Genomic DNA, 16,481 nt, shown 5'->3' with positions numbered 1-16,481 from the left:
AAATAATTAATCTGTTTGAATAATGAATGCACTTATATAAAAAATGATAAATTAATAAACTAAATAAGAACGCGTAATCACGTCTGTGTAAAATAGTATTACCCTCGATCATTATTTACAGTGTTGTATAGAAATTTTAATTATTTAAAGTTAATCTTACTTTTAAATTACATGGTATTTTCTTTTCTTTTAGTCCTACATAATCCAAAGTTGGAAAGAATTTACTGCATTTAAAATAACACTAATAATTTCATTTAATGAGTGAGGGTATTTTTTAATAATTTCAGCACCGCAGCCTGAGGCTTACTGTACCTTGACCAGCGGTGACCAAACTGGGTATCGTGATTACATCGTGTAATCAAAAACATTCATATTGGTAAGGGGAGTTTCCTGTATATTGCTGTCTCGCTCACGTACTGAAGGTAAACAGTGTCAGTACGTACCATGTCACTCTACAAACCCTCTGCCTCTACGAGCAGGAACAGAAGGTTTCGTACTGAATTAGAAGAGGAATTTATTCGCTGTTCTGTCAGAGAAAATGTAATATGTTGCTTTGATCAACGGTTCAATTAGTAGTAGTATATAGATGCGACATTACAGGGCAATACGCTGAATACACAGGCATAACAGGTATTGTTATTATTATTATAATAATTATTATCATTATTATTATTATTATTATTATTATTATTTATCAGCAAGTGTTACCATAATTCTGATATACGTGCCTGAATATATAGGCTTACATCTTCTCTTGAAGGATAAAATAATTACTATCCTATATCTCCATTTTAATTTATTTTTTAATCTTTTGATGACTGTTATCAGTTATTTACTAGTTATTGATTTAATAATAATAATAATAATAATAATAATAATAATAATAATAATAACAATAATATAGATAAACTGATTGAATATTACGTGCTAGTGTAGTAATGAAACGAGCTATTAAACTCCAAGAACTGAAATCAGGCTTAAATCATCGTCATGAAAAGGTGACAAATAAATGTGGCGAAAGAAATAGCTCGTTCTCTTAAAGCTTCCAACGAAGGAGAATTTTATAGAAGCGTAGTTAATGATCAAGGTGGGTGAAATAATTTGTTCAATGAAAGTTGTTAATTAATTTTGAAAAACTGCGCATTTCGCGACCAAATATCCAGAAGAGAATTCAGGAAATTTCTGATTGTGTTCATTGAGGAATATTTAGAAAAAGCAAGAAAATTTATATATATATATATATATATATATATATATATATATATATATATATATATATTGGCTCTTGATGACAGTAGTGGCATTACTGATATAGCAAAATTTGCGATTTTTATTCGCGGGATTGATGAAGAACTCAATGTTAGTGCACGAACCACCACTGGTTGTAGTTTTCAAGCCATGCACCTCTCTCCCGTCTCCTTGCTTCTTAGACTGTCTCTCGCGTGTAATCACTGACGTTCGAGTTTTGGTCACCGCTGACCTAGACCCACAACTCTACTGAACATACGCACACACTGCGGGACTCCCCCGTCTACTGGATCAGGGTACCCGGGAGCCACTCTGAGACACCACATACATTTGGACAATGGACAGACAAGCAGTTCAAGTCCGAATTAAAATCCCCCTGATTTCACGACCGGAAATCGAACTCGGGCCACCTTGATCCAGCACCCTACCTCGAGACCAAGGAGGCGGACGAGTGAGGGTATACATAGTCTCTGCATGTTATAAAGTCACAATTAGATTGTGCAACCTACCTCTCAATAAAGGACACCATCTTATTGTGGATAGATTGTTACGTCTCTTGGAAGTCCGTAAACGAGAGATTTCACTGTATAGCCTACTATTTTTGCACATTAGGACATCCTAGGATAGAGCTTACGTCGTGACCTACAAGCTGCTACTGATGCTGGGATACAAGACCGTATTTATTGATTCTTTAACCCTTAGCGGTCCTGTAAGCACTCTACTAATATAGAGTTATAAGAACTTCTACTAACGTTAGTGGCTGGCTAAAGTTTTCTCTTATGTTTCTCGCTTACTTTTTTGGAAACGGTATCAATGTCTGTAACTCTAATGACAATTTATGATGCGCATACTTTCGCGATTCTTATTAAAATAGATATACAGGGCGTTAAAAAGTATCAATATTTTAGGAGGTGATAGTATGCATCAAAACAAGAAAAAAAGTCTAATAAACATGGATCCTACAACACATACTTTCTGAGATCTGAACACTTGTTCATAGGAGGTGCTCAATGTGACATCCATTTATGACATTGCATTTTTCTGGCCTACAATACAGCAGACTACCAGATAATCATACCGTAGTTGATGGAATACTGATACGTTGCAAGGAATACTGAAAATAAAAGTTTCGTTGCGGATATGAGCAGAGTTCAGCAGAGATGGTGTTGTGAATTTTCGTAATCAGCATGTGTGAGCTGATGAAAATCCCCATGCAGTTGAAGAAATAAGGCATCAGCATTGATTCTCAATCAACTTATGGGCAGGCGTTCTTGGTGAAAGATTAAGGGCCATATGTGCTACCACAGAGATTAACTGGGGCTAGTTATGAGGACTTTCTTACCAACGTATTGTCTACCTTGCTGGAGTATATGCCATGTCAGCAAAGACTACAAATGTGGTTCATGCCTGATGGCACATCAGCACATTTTCTCCACAATGTCCGTGAACACTGACACTAACATTCCAGGACCGCTGGATTGATCGGGGAGGCCCCACACCTTGAACTGTTCGTTCCTCAAACCTAAATCCTCTAGACTCTTGATTACAAAAAACAACCAGGTCAATTTCAAAGAGTGCGTGATTCCTTACGCCGAACGGCAGAGGAATGCATTGCCATGAATGGACGTCACATTGAGCACCTCCTACAAACAAGTGTTCATATCTCAGAAAGTATGTGTTGTAGGACCCATGTTTATTAGACATTATTTTCTTGTTTTGATGCATATTAGCACCTCTTAAAATATTGGATACTTTTTAACACCCTGTATAATGATAATAAACATATATATTTGATATTTCTGTAAGAAACAAATTTATATTCCATTATTTAAATTATGAAAAAGTGTTCTAAATGTTATCCCTTTCTATAAAGTTACGTGGAGTACTTCATACATGAAGAAACAGTACATCATACAAATATATATTTGCCCGTCACGAGTACATATAAAACAATATAAACGTCGAAGAAGAATATGACCCAGCCCATAAATCAATGAAGATAAATTTAATGAACGCTAGACATTTGCTGCATTGTTCCTCTTGAATGTGGTGAAAAACAACCGATTGTTCATTTTCATATGTAAGATAATAATAATTAACTTTGTCAAAATATCTACCACTTTCAATTTTCTTCCTGAAACTGGATCTTGAATTCGGCGGGAGACAAAATTGAGAACATCTTAAACTTCATAAAAACGCTTTATTTTCGGATAACACGGAGGTGGAATAACAAACCGTTAACGATTTTAAATAAACATTATATTGAATATGTTTATTATGAATCAATTCTTTAATTGCTCTTTTGGCATGCTGAAGTTAAAAAATCAACCAGCCACCGGTGTAGCTCAGTCGGCAAAGGCTCTTGCCTACCGATCCGCAGTTGCGCTCTAGAGCCATTTCAATTCCCCCTTGGTCTCATTATCTGGTTGGGTTTTTTTCAGAGATTTTCCCCAAACGTAAGGCGAATGTCAGGTAATCTTTGGCGAATCCTCGGCCTCATCTCACCAAATATCATCTCGCTATCATCAATCCCATCGACATTGAACAACCTAGTAGTTGATAAAGCGTCTTTAAATAACAAAAAAAATTCACTCCAACTCAAATATTTCCAACGGCTGAGAAAAATAGGGTTCCTTTTCAAATTCTTATAGACCAATTATTACTACGCTACCATACAATTTCACGTACAGTTGTTGTAATTTAATTTCTTGAATGAGGTTGTAATCTTGTGTGTGTTTTTTGTTTTCGTATGTTAGTGTGATGTATTTTTTTTTTTTTTTTTGTTCTTGTGTTTGTGTTGTATTCTTATGTTTTGTCTTTCGTATTATATATTATTACAACGTCGCATTCAGAACAAATAATACTCTATAAAAAGTCTCACAACACAAACAAACAAATAGAACCACACAGGCGTATACAAACTCAAATGTAACACCTGCAACAACTTCTACATAGGACAGATAGGCAGATCATTTGCAACTCGTTACAAAGAACACATCACAGCCATAACAAAATTACAAAACATATCCACATATGTAGAACACGTCACAAATGCTAACCACAGCTACAAATACATCAACAGACATGGAAATTCTACACATCCAACCAAAAAACCAGAAACTATACACACTAGAACAATACGAAATATACAGACACACAAAAACACATCCAAATGAAATTCTCAACACACAATTCAATTTCAGAACACACACACTCTCACTCTTTGATTCCACAGTACACTACACACACACACACATACACACCCACCGGAAACAAAACAAAAGGCGCCAACACCAGCAAAAACCAGTTCTGAAGAAGGCCCATACAAGGCCGAAACATGTTAGCCAGGTACGATAGAATTTAACACGAAAAAGATATACAATATACATTCCTAAGTGATGTAGTGTTAAAAGTTGTGTAATCAAGATGTATTTTATTTTTGTTAAGTGTATTCTTCTTAACAAGTTCAAAATTTCATAACTGAATTAAGTAATTGATGGTTCATATAATATATGAAAATAAAAATGTTAGCTCTTAAAACACTTAATCTACAATGTCTTTTTTAGGTGAATCTGCTGTCGAAATGTCACACAGCAACCGTGGAATGACCCTAAAGATAAATGTTTAACAAAGGAGACTTCCAAACCTTTCGCGACTTCTGAAAGACCCTATAATTTAACATAATACAGTATTTTATTTACATATTTATAAACACGAAAATTCTCATTCAATATCACATATCTTATATACCAGGAAATTTCTAACGAGTTCATTTCACAGAGATCTCCGACGTGAAATATTATGCGTATGACAAGTATGCACAAATGATTCCCTATAACAAAGATGAATTGCAAAGGTGTTTCTAGCTGGCTAATCTGCAGATTTGTACTAAATTTAAAACAAACTTCAAAGGGAGAATATTTCCACGTACATTGTGAACAAGCCACCAATTCAACATCTCCATCAGCGCTCAGAACTGCTTTGCCTTCAGCAACAGAATATTTTATAATACGCCATACGGTAGACGAACCATATCCGAACACCTACGTCGATTAACACAAATGGAATATATATCCTTAAATGTAAATAGTGTGCTACTTTCTTGATCATGATGTACACAAATGCGTCACATATGATACGAATTTTTAGTCTAAGTTTGAAACCATGGAAACATCTTCGTCATTGTCGCCAAGTTGCCTGGATACGTTGCAGGTGACGCAACCAGTAACGTACTGCTCTCGCGGGCACCATATGCCTTGTTATGACTGTCGCATTATTCCGTTTACATAACATTCCCATTTCGGCTCATACTGCAACGCAACTATTCCACTTCTATAATATTACCCACCTGCCCCAATGCATATCTTGGATATAACGTTTACAAAGGATAGGTTTCAAACGTCGTTTGCGTGTTCGAGGAAACAAAATTATTTTAAAATTGAAGCCCGCTTTGTTGGTTTCTAAATTAAGCGGCTATACACACCATCTGTGTACGCAGCTGTTTTACTGTGACATTGTCGACGGTAGGATTCCAAATTAACTCGGCTGAAACAGGATATTATACAGAATGTCCATATGAAACCTTTACAACTTCAGATGTAAATAACGAACTAATGAGACATGATTATATGGATGCGGTTTTCTGCATGTTAATCACAAACTGTCAAAGTTTTTATGGGAATTTTGTTGGATTGTTGGGTGAAGGTTATTTATGTTCCGACCACTATAGGAACTTGCTAAAACACCTTGAAAATTCCTTGGATTTATAGTATTGATTATTAGGAATTGATGTGATCACTGGGAGAGCTGTATGCCCACCAAACCTGCCCTAAATGCGTACCTTACTTATATACGAAAATCATCGTACGTGAATGAAGAATACGGCCATATTTCGTTAACCTAACCTAACCTCTCACATAATAATACACACCTAATCAAACCTAACATAACCTGTCATATAATACATACCTAATCAAATCTAACCTAACCTGTCACATAATACTACACTCCTGTAGTAACATTCCTCAAGTTTAGTATCATTTCGTTTGCAAATGTTACCCGCCTTGGTGTACGTGTCGAAAACAATCTAGTGGGAGAAGTGGAAGGTGATAACGAACGTCTTTTGTCTGCATTCTTCATAATTACTTAGCTCATTAAGCGTGTGTTGTGTGAATGAATCAATGTGTTAATGCATTGATAATTCCATATATATAGTGCAGTAAAAATTGAAATGTGTTGTGGTTGTGATAAAAGTGTGCAATATTCGTTCAGTGGCCGATGGATACTCTACCTTGACCGATTGTTGAAAAGCGTTTTTGGTTGCTGGTGTGAATTTTGATGATATCTGAAATCTGACAGTGAAGGAGATGTGGACACCTCAAGAGATGGCACAATGTGTATTCAGATTTATCGAGACACGATAAGATACACAGGTACAACATCACATCTGGATCCAATATGGAAGAGAGCTGCCATCACCGCCAACAATCCGAAAGTTGCACCGAAAATTTATGGAAATTGGGAGTGTGATGCGACAAAAGGACAGTGGATGGCGAAACACAAATGTGGAGGATATTGAACATGTGAAAGATGCATTTATCCAAAGAAATCTTTCCTCGGCGTCAATTCTAGCCAGCATGTCGACAGCAAATGCTGTACGGCAGTAGTGTCAGAGTTGTAAGCTCCAATACCGGTTGTGGAGCTAGATCGGAACTTGAATTTGCTTATGTCTGTGGAAACACCGGAGCACGAAACCAGTCTAGTGGAGCGCTCCGCTCCGTTTAGTCCCTGTCTGACATCGCTGCTGTACGGCGTGGATAATCATCTGGCTGAAAAGCTTGCACTAGCTGAATTTTGTACGCAAACAGCCTCAGATTCTTGTGAAGGACTTTGTGGACAGTTGTATGCAGCAAGATCAGTTCCCTTGCAGCACTGCGAATGGACTTATTAGGGCTTCGAACAAATGCACTTTTCACATGAGGAGCATCGTTTCAATTCGTATTATGTCCAACTTACAATTTTTTTACACGACTGACAAAAAACTGGATTACTCGTAAACTGGACAAGTTTTCAAAACACTACATAAAACCATTTTTAAGTACTTGTTTCACAGTTATAAATATGACGACTTGGAACCATCAGACTTCACAGCATGAAAGATAAATAAATAGAAAGTAACGAATTTAATTTCGTCTACTGTTGGACTTAATACGTTTTGAAACGATGCTCCTCACATGTTCAATGTCCTCCACACTTGTACTTCGCCCCCCACTACCCTTTTGCCGGAGCACACTCCCAGCCATAAATTTTCGGTGCCATTCCCAGATTGTTGGCCGTAATGACGGTTCTTTTCCATATCGAGTCCGGACGTGACGTTACACCTATGTATCTGATCGTATGTCGAGAAACCAGGATACACATTGTGCCATCTCCTGAGGTGTCCACATATCCTTCCATTGTCAGATTTCACCAAATTCACACCTGCAACCCAAAAACGCAATTCAACAATCCAACAAAATTCACATAAATACTTTGACAGTTTCTGATTAACGTGTTGAAAACCGCATCCTGATATCGTGTCTCAATAATTTGTTATTTACATCTAAAATTGTAAAGATTTTATGTGGACACCCTGTATAACTACGTACTTCTCTCTCGCCTCTTGTACCCACCTGCATATCACAATATCAGCGAAAACTATACATACACTATCACCGTAATATCTATCGGCTCTCCGAAAATGATATCGACGGAAGAGACTTTCTCGATAAAAGTCGTTTACCATCATCAACGACACGTGTTATACCGGTAGGTTTGCAAAGAGCAATAAAAAATATCGTAATGTGTATGAATACACTCTTTAAACTTGTTCTGTTGTAAGATCTGTGCACATTATACAACTTATTTCAAACATTTTAATTACAGGCGACCGGATAAAAATTAAATTTATAAAGTGGATAGTTTTTCTTTCTTAGCAGTTATTTTACGACGCAGTAACAATAGCATGGTTATCTAGCATCGGTGAAGGAGATAATATCAAAATGCTATTAGGCGATATAATTTCGAGAATTCTCTATGGAATTACCCGACATTTGCCTTGGAGTTGGGAAAACCTGTATTAAATAATTGAAATGGTGAGATCAATAACCATTCAAGTCCACTTCTGGCCATTCACTTTTTGTAAATTTGAAATTAAATTTTGGATATTTCCACAAGTGTTATGACTTTAAAAGTTGCTATACTACTTTGTCTTGATCTCTAAAACAACCGGAAATATTACGTGCAAAAATAATAAATAGATAAGGAATAAAAAAAGTTTTTTACATTTTTCTTGAAACTTGTGTAAATGGACTTGAATGGTTATTGATCTTAACGCTTCAATTATCCCAACTTAGATTCGAACCGATGCCTGAGCGCAGCCTCAGAACACGTTTCGTGCTAACCAACACTTCACCTTTGAAGACTATTATTAACTAACAATATTAGTGTGTATGACGCTTTCTTTGTTTAAGTGCACTGGCTTCCAAAACAGTTATTTTTACGAAAGTCAGCATTTAGCGACTGCGCAAAACTATCGATGGAACTGGGTTTTCAGTTTAAAACTGGTGTATTGTTTCGTTACCACACACTCAAAACATGTTGTATAAGTTTGAATTTAAATGAATACAAGCAACGAAGACTGAAGAGAGTTCATACCATACATTACCAGCAACCCTCATGCACGCTAAAGTAATCCTTCAGTTTCGAAATGAAAAAGTTTTTAACTTTCAAATGACGTTTCTGTGACATTAATGCCTCACAAACAAATTTTACTTTGAAGTTACATTTGAAACACAAACAATTCAATTTTCTGTACTGTAACAGGAAAGAGAGAGGGACATTTGTTTTAATGATAATTTTGCCGTTACACAAATAGAAAGAAAATCAATTCCAACAAGTTTACAGAAATATACATGTGAACAGCACTTATCATACCGACGAAGTGGAGTTCAACATCCACTAGTCTGTCTAACCTTCCCCTGGATATAACCTAATCCCATCGATTATAATATTATCTATTTTATATCCTTTATATGAACCTAAACGTGAAATGTTCACAAAAAATTAAGAAAGTTTAGAATATCATCAGTTTCTATAATCCTATCACACATGAAATCGCAAAAAATTGCAACTTACTCGAAGTTATACATAACTCTATAAGCATACTACACATCATTTTAACTAAGCAATTGTGCAAAATAAGAAACCATAGACATGCATCCCAAAAAGTGCTTAGTTCAGAGCAATAGATGATAAATTTAAACTTCTCCCTACCCGAAAAATTCTCCAGGAAAAATCTTACAGTATATTACTTGTATTATGTACAGTACGTTATTATGTATTTCTACAATATATTATTAGGTATTTCTTTTTCATCCTCTGATTGATTGGAAGAGAAGGTCTTACTACGCCACGGTCTTAACTCTGCTAGGATAAACAAAGCATTATTATTATTATTATTATTATTATTATTATTATTATTATTATTATTATTATTATTATTATTATTATCATTATTATTATTACTGTATTTCACTCAAATCAATTGGCACAAATACATATAAAATAAACACATAATGAAATATTACAATATAATCGAGCAAATAAAGATCATGCTTTGGAAACATATTTTCGTGAAACCTATAACAAGATACTAGAAAAATAGATAAGAAACCGCAACACGACGGCCCGACTCGGCCGAGTCGCTCATAGACTCCTGTTACGCAGACAGCTTATACGCAGCGCAATATAGGTAATTCAACACATCAAAAACTATTAACAATTTATTCATCCAAATTATAAAAGAATAATGATGCTGAAACGTCTGATTGAGGTGCTGGCTGATATGTACATCTATTACCAACCAGTACATCTCACTTTATGGTATGTGTCGGAGGAAAAACAACTGTTTGCATACATTTGAAATCTGAGGTGCTAGTATGCATCAAAACAAGAAAATAATGTCTAATAAACATGGGTCCTGCAACACATACTTTCTGAGATCTGAACACTTGTTCGTAAGAGGTGCTCAATGTGACGTCCATTCATGGCAATGCATTCCTCTGCAAGAATAAGGAATCACGCACTCTTTGGAATTTGTTTTAATACGTTAATAAGAAAGTCCTGATAATGATCCCCAGTTAATCTCTGTGATAGCACGTATGGCTCTATTAATCAATCACCAAGAACGCCTGCCTGGGTTTTTCCGAGGTTTCCCCCACCGAAAAGGCAAATGCCGGGTAATATTTTGGCGAATCCTCGGACCTCATCTCATCTCACTACATCTCGCCAAAATGTAAAAAAATGTAAAAAAATGTAAAAAAATTGTACAAAATTGTAAAAATTGTAGAAAATTACTAAATTGTAAAACTATAAAAATTTGTAAAAATTGTAATTGTAATATTGTAAAATGTTGACATGTTCCACATCTTAAAGCTTCATTGCTCATGTAAGATCTATGGAATAAAATAAATGAATGAATGAATGAATACGTTGATTGAGAATAGATGCTGATGCCTTGTTTCTTCAACTGCGTGAGGATTTTCATCGGCCTACACATGTTGATTACGAAAATTCACAACACCATTTCTGCTGAACCCCACTCATATCCGCAACCAGACTTTTGTGTTCAGTATTCCTTGCGACGTATCATTATTCCATGCCAGAGATGTCAACTACGGTATGATTATCTGGTAGTCTGCTGTATTGTATGGCAGAGAAATGCATTGCCATAAATGGACGTCACATTGAGCACTGCCTATGAACAAGTGTTCAGATCTCCATTTTTCCTTGTTTTGATGCATACTATCACCTCCTAAAATATTGTATACTTTCTTCTTAACAGCCTGTATATAAAAGGCACACATACGAATATTTCATATCATATACTCACAAAAACAAAACCAAAGGCATGGATACAATACGTTTGTTTGAACCCAAGTGTTTAACTAGCATTATTTTCAACCATAGTACTAATACCGGCCCTAAAATTTATAACAAATTAATAAAGAAATACCAACATCTATTTACCTCCAACAGTTTGAAATAATTTAAGAATGTATGTAACCAATTCGTTATGAGTAATCGTTAATTTTTAGATGTTATTTTATTAATTTACAATTTATTTGCATTATATTTTTCTGGCAATAAACAATATTATTACTATTATTATATGGATTATTTTTGTATACTTTGCATTTTAGAGTTCTCCAGATATAAACGTCACAAAAGGTTAGGTGGGGTGATCGAAGAGATCTCACACACCTACTGATAATTCTATCCTTGAATACTGTATGAATTTCGTCAAAAATAACCTACATACCCTGCATTTAAAAATAACATCCGAGAAAATGGGAACTACAGCGAGTAATGAGTCATTTCTTAAACTGGTGGGATAGATGTTTGAAAGGAGACAAACAGTTTCACTACCTCCTTTCTTAATTTTTGTGAGTACATGACATTTTAAGTACAAATAAGTAGGCTACATTGTATTTTAGTAGAACAGTTTGTGGTTTGTCGAATTACTAATATTCTGACGCTTATCGCCGACAGCAAGCTCTTTGCGTGAGCGAAATCTATGAGCGGCTCCACCGAGAGCCGGACACCACGTTGCGGTTTCTCTACAATCTATTCATCTAGTTGACCTAGTATATAATTTGAAAGCATACTTCAACACATTTATAATATAGACGTAGACTATATAATATTTATTTCCAAAAAATTGTTTTAAAACGGTGTGGATCATCATTAGAAAGAAGTTCAAACAAATCTCTCAATCGTTTAGAAGCACATTGTGCAGACTGACGTGTAATCACACACACACACATACACACACAAAAATATTACTAAAATTGTGATCGTATAAGATTTAAGTGGTTCCCTCAAAGCCATCCGTGTCGGAAAAATTAAATATTATTTTCATAATTATGCTTGTAATTTACGGAAAGCTGCAGATAAAAAAAGTTGGGTTTGAGGGTATTTATAAGAAATTCTTTTTCAAAACTAGTGTAGCTGTACTAATTAGAAAAATAGTGCAAGAGCGAGTATTTTGTCAAAACGTTACTTATATTTCTGCACAAGTTGCAGAATGTACAGGCAGAGAATTCTTTTTTCGCTACAAATCATTCATAAGACAGGAAGACCGATCTGGGCCTCTCTTTGTCTAGAGTGCGTGCTTCACGAAGTCAGTTATGTAGGCCTTTTTTCATTAGCTTGCGAATGTTCATAACACAGTTCTTCCTCTTGGAATGTTTGTTTTCACAGTACAAAGTCTTGTAGGTTTTATTAGAATTACTATGAACGCATAAATGGTGCAATGTCCCACTTTATCCCCAATAAAACATTGTTAAATAAAGCCTTTCTCCCATCTTCGATACCTCAGTTCCAGGATTCAGGATTATCATTCCACGAACTCGGCGTTTATTGGAATATTACTTGTAACGGACGACACAGGAGGAAGAGGGTTTTACCAGGAAAACTCCATTTTTCTTTTACAAATGTAATCCATTAGCATTCATAATTTCATCTTACCTTTCTCCCCCATTTAATTTTATAAAAAGTATGGAACAATGTGGTGCACTAGAATAGGTGGTGCCGCGTCTGTGTCTCAAGTAATAGCGCTTGTTGTCCATCAAGGCTACCTGATTTCGGTCCCTGCCTAGGTCGTAATGGAATTTGTGGTGGATAAAATATATGTTGCAGAGAGTTTTTCTCGGGTTACTGCCGTTACCCCCCTATCACTCCACCAACGCTCTCCACCTTCCCCTCATTTAATCTATCTCCAATAGTAAACGTAGGCTACGGTGAAGTCGTATGGGTTTTTTATTTGGGAGGGGGTTATTTTACGACGCTGTATCAACATCTCAGGTTATTTGGTGTTTGAATGAAATGAAAGTGATAATGCTGGTGAAATAAGTCCGGGGTCCAGCACCTATAGTTACCCAGCATTTGCCCATTTTGGGTTGAGGGAAAACTTCGAAAAAACCTCAACCAGGTAACTTGTCCCGACCGGGATTCGAACTCGGACCACATGGTTTCGCGGTCAGACGCGCTAACCGTTACTTCACAGATGTAAACAGGCGTGTGGGTAGGAAGGCTTTCCGACGCTGATATAGGAAGGGATTTGGGTCTCTGGGGCTTATCTGGCTACTCGTGTGCGAATGGGATCTGCTCTGTAACAGGCTGAGGTAGGTAGGCCAGCCAACCTCTCAGTCGACGATGACAGAAAGGGTTTGGGGTTCTGTGCCCATGGAACTTATCAGGCTATTCGTCCGCAAAACGGAATTGGCTCTATTAGGGGCTGAGGAGGATGTCCACCTGTCATTATCTTACCTAACTTAACAGCACAATATTTCGATATAGTCTCCGGAAAGTGTTGCCGAAATGTGCGTTAAAACAACTCGTAGATCTTACTTACTTACTTACAAATGGCTTTTAAGGAACCCGGAGGTTCACTGCCGCCCTCACATAAGCCCACCATCGGTCCCTATCCTGTGCAAGATTAATCCAGTCTGTATCATCAGATCCCACCTCCCTCAAATCCATTTTAATATTATCCTCCCATCTACGTCTCGACCTCCCCAAAGGTATTTTTCTCTCCGGCCTCCCAACTAACACACTATGCATTTCTGGATTCGCCCATACGTGCTACATGGCCTGCTCATCTCAAACGTCTGGATTTAATGTTTCTAATTATGTCAGGTGAAGAGTACAATTTCTTTTTCAGTAGATACTTTTCAACGAGAAAATGCGTTGCACTACTGTGTATCTAACCATGAATAGAGTTCAGACAGCTAAGTGAGAGCGTGGTAGATCAACTGATAAGAAAAGCTACGCTTGTGTCCTGGCCCGGCCTTAAACCTAAGTTGCCGGCATTCTTATCGAGCTGCGAGAGTACTGTGTAGCAATTAGTGCTTTAAGTTTTTTCAACCTCAAGTATAGTGTCCCAAAACTGCAACATGTGTATGACATGTAATGGAGGACAATTTGAGCAACTGCTCCGAAATTCTGGTAAGATTCTCTTCGTTTCCGTATACAAATAATTCACTAGTTACGCGAAGGATCACTTGCAACGCTGTAGTGACGTGAGATGGCAAGAACGTTATCTGCAAGAACTGGCAATCTGATTGCTAGATATCAGTACCGAAAGACAGCAGAATGCCGGTTCCTTAGGCTTGACTCTCTGCGTACTGTTCCAGTATTTATTTAAAAATTATATTCATAGCAAGAAGGTACGTATGTCGATGACTTAGAGCACAAATACTGTATGTCCACTTTCTCTAACTTTAGGGAAACCTTAAAAAAAGTGTTCCCTGTTACATCTTATACAGGGACATCATTTTATTTTTGCTTCAATTTGTATTATACCTGAGTTGTTTAATGTCCTTTACTCCCACCCCCTCTACTAGTAAACTTCCAACCATTCTCCACACCGAACCAAGGCCGCGTACATGCAGTCAAAGTCGCCTTACAGTCATAGTAAGCAGAACTGAGTTAGTGAGTATAGTACGTTCCAGAAATATTTTGTTTATTTTAGTAGGTTATTTTACGACGCTTTACAACCTTTATTTAGCGTCTGAATGAGATGAAGGTGATCATGCCGGTGAAATGAGTCCGGGGTCCAACATCGAAAGTTACCCAGCATTTTCTCATATTGGGTTGAGGGAAAACCTCGGAAAAACCTCAACCAGATAACTTGCCCCGACCGGGAATCGAACCCGGGCCACCTGGTTTCGCTAACTGTTACTCCACAGGTGTGGGTTTCCGGAAATATGTTTGCGTTTTCCAGTGACGAAAGAGCTTTCAATATTGAATCATATTTTCGCACAGGTAGGTACTGTCGTCCGTTTGCCTACGTCGCATCTCGGTTTCCTCCACCCGCTTCTGCTCGCCCCTCTGTAAAGGCTGTCTTAGCTCTTTACTGAAAACATTAATTTCTGTTAGGAATTGGACGTCTACGTAATACTATAAAACCGGTTAAAATAACTTAAATAAAAGGGCCTCGTTTAAGTAATTAACTGTCACGTGATTTCCTCCCTTCCTACGACCCTGCGACAAAACCACTTGGACGGACAGTAGATAGCATGTCTGACTAATTTTATCTTTTCGGATCGGGCAGAAGTGAAGATTGAATTTACAGTACGTAAGGTACGTACTCTTTTATAGAGTAGGTACAGAATTATTTCAACATGAGTTACTAGTACGAAGTACGAAACTAGTCATGGGAATTAGGTACAATAGTCTATAGTGCGATAATATGCACAAAAGAACTGAAGCCTGTATCGAAATGAACGGCCACCATTTTCAAAAATGTGTTTAAACATCCATAGTATGATTATTTTTCAATTTAACTTCATTCTCTATATTGTACACTAATGTGCTGTAAACAGTATAATATACACTGCATAATGAATACGTCCGAATTGATAGGTCAGTTCGTGAGTAAAAACACTTATTGTAAATACAGTACTGTATTTTGATTAAACAAAAGCCTAATGAAAATTATCAAAATCAAAATCGCGATATTTCCTACTTTACTACTTTTCTTCCCTCCTATACCTAGTAAAGTGATTTGTTTGTATTTTACGCCAGTATCATCGAACTCCAGTCGTGGAAGGGGGTAGCAAAAGATATTTCCGGTTTTCAACCGTTAATCTACAGGTATAGCCAGGTTAATATTAGAAATATCAGTAAAAATAAAATGATGTTCCTTTAGAAATAATGCAGCAAAATATATTTTTTTTATTAATAATGTTCCATACAATACAAAACAATACTTTTGCAGAATGATGATTTAGCCTCATAATATCAGTATATCACCATATCTCAATTTTGACAGGAAATTGACATAATACAGTATATTATATTATAATATCTGTGCTCTAAACAATCAATGTGGTTTGTTGAAGAACAAAAACGCCGACACATTAATTAACATGTTAACTAAATGAAATAAACCCCACTGTTTTACGAATATCCTGCAAATATATTTCAATTTGTAAAATGTTTAGTTTTTAACATAGCATAGCAAGGAAATAGTACATTATGCAACGAGCCTATAATGATAGTAATTAAGAAGCGAGTATGGATGTTTATGAAACGAGCGCAAGCTCGTTTCATAATTTTCATACAAGCTTCTTAATTACCATTATAGGCGAGTTTCATACGACTTTTTATGCTCGGCCATATTTCTAACT

General features: G+C 36.4%; 1 protein-coding gene across 2 annotated transcripts in view; it reads right to left on the bottom strand.

Moving 5' to 3' along the window:
- The window catches only part of LOC138697306 (cytochrome b5-related protein-like), a 121,116-nt gene that overhangs the window by 48,274 nt on the left and 56,361 nt on the right, over positions 1 to 16,481 (bottom strand). The gene's annotated exons all lie outside the window — the stretch shown is intronic.

This window comes from Periplaneta americana, chromosome 1 (genome assembly GCF_040183065.1).
Source record: "Periplaneta americana isolate PAMFEO1 chromosome 1, P.americana_PAMFEO1_priV1, whole genome shotgun sequence".
In the NCBI taxonomy this organism is placed as follows: domain Eukaryota; kingdom Metazoa; phylum Arthropoda; class Insecta; order Blattodea; family Blattidae; genus Periplaneta; species Periplaneta americana.
The sequence above is the reverse complement of the archived record's forward strand: the minus strand, read 5'-3'. Positions and strand labels throughout refer to the sequence as shown.